Here is a 2,167-nt window from a genome sequence, read left to right as displayed (position 1 = left end):
TCTGTTTTTGCAGGATCCCGTTGAAAGTAGTATACCTACTGTTTTCTAACAGTGTTCCGCAAAAAGCCGATCCGTTCGAATTTTGAATTCGAATTTCAAACACCCATTTGTTTGATCCAGTAATGCAGGACCCCGCAAAACTTGATAGCCGTGGGAACGAGCCCTTATAGACTAAGAGCTAGTGAACGCCAGACCTACGTTATTTTATAAAGGCTGAAAGTTTGTCAGCGCATGCTCCCAACATAGCTAAGAACCATGGCCAAACATGAAGTTTGGGTCATGGTGGCTTTGGCAGACAGACGGTACTAAAGGTGTGTAAAGTACCTACTTAATTACGTCAAAGTATAAAGGCTGATTTTTTGATATTTTCTTCAAAATGTTATTAGAAATGACGTCATTAATTGACAGACACCTACCATGGTGGCAGTCCTTAGCCAGACACCATAAAGTTCATGAAAATGTAGTCATACTTAACGTCATACTATAAAGGCTGATATTTACATAAAATATTTGAACTATCATTTGATGAAGTTTCCTCATCAGCCAGACTCTTCTGATGGTTCCTTCGCCTTACCAGACAGCTTTTAGGGTGGCTGAAAATGCGAACGCGAGGCACTATAAATATTGTTTTTTGTACTTTTTTTAAGTTACTCAAGTATTTGAGTCTGTAAATCATCATCTCATGTTGATGAGCTGATGATGGAAGGTAAGTACAACTCCTTAAGGCTTAGGAGTTGGAGGACAATTCCTTAACCAGTATATATAAGTATAGTTTCTAAAGTTATTTGGGTGTTTGCATCAGCTAGCATCATCCCATGTTGATGGAAGGTACAACTCCATAACGCTTAGGAGTTGTAGGATAATTCACGTCATGCTCCCACGGCGGAACTACTTTTGATTTAACTAGTCTAGTGTAAGTTTCTAAAATAAATCTTTGAAATGTCTATAAAATTCTAGTCCTATTTAAAAAAAATGATGTCACAGGTTTCGCCGTATTTTGTTATTGAAAGTGGTTGCGCTGCAGAGTATCCTACCAGCGTAACCATCACGATATATCTATACGCATAGTATAATCAAATGTATAGTATCAAATAATACTATAACAATTCTATATTGAATTAGAACCCCCAAATACTCACTAGAATTTATATACGCGGAAAATGTGGTGCCACAAATTTTATCTTCAAAATAGTTGCTAAACGCCTAGAGGAATGTTCTTAGCAACATTAGCATTAACATAGGTAATGATAATGTTGCTAAGAACTTTACTCTAGGCAACTTTCAGAGGTAATCACTTTAAAATACGGGATTACCTAAGCCTTAAGGAGTTGTACGTACCTTCCATCATCAGCTCATCAACATGAGATGATGATTTACAGACTCAAATACTTGAGTAACATAAGAAAAAGTACAAAAAACAATAATTACAGTGCCTCGCGTTCGCACTTTCAGCCACCCTAAAAGCTGTCTGGCAAGGCGAAGGAACCATCAGAAGTGTCTGGCTGATGAGGAAACTTCATCAAATGATAGTTCAAATATTTTATGTAAATATCAGCCTTTATAGTATGACGTAAGTAGGACTACATTTTCATGAACTTTAAGGCGTCTGGCTAAGGGCTGGCACCATGGTAGGTGTCTGTCAATTAATGACGTCATTTCTAATAACATTTTGAAGTAAATATCAAAAAATCAGCCTTTATACTTTGACGTAATTAAGTAGGTATTTTACACACCTTTAGTACCGTCTGTCTGCCAAAGCCACCATGACCCAAACTTCATGTTTGGCCATGGTTCTTAGCTATGTTGGGAGCATGCGCTGACAAACTTTCAGCCTTTATAAAATAACGTAGGTCTGGCGTTCACTAGCTCTTAGTCTATTAGAAATGTTATACCTCCATTGTTGGTTGATTGATACCTACTTATTTGCAAGTGGATCATGGCCTTCATCATGACATCTCATGCTCAATCTAAGAACGAGACACTGCAACTGCTGTTGGGACTTGAAACACGGGTGAAACTTGTTGCTAGATCCCAATGAGAGATCATGTGAGACCACAATGTGCGACATTCCAAGTAGCTTTTCCATTTATCCTACTGTAACCATTAATACAACTGCAGACTCATGTATCGAAGGCTTTATGTGACTGCTGAAAAATCGTACCAACAG

Source organism: Ostrinia furnacalis, unplaced genomic scaffold (genome assembly GCF_004193835.3).
Source record: "Ostrinia furnacalis isolate ACB-3 unplaced genomic scaffold, ASM419383v2 OfSCF6289, whole genome shotgun sequence".
Taxonomy (NCBI): Eukaryota; Metazoa; Arthropoda; class Insecta; order Lepidoptera; family Crambidae; genus Ostrinia; species Ostrinia furnacalis.
This window is presented reverse-complemented; position numbering follows the sequence as displayed.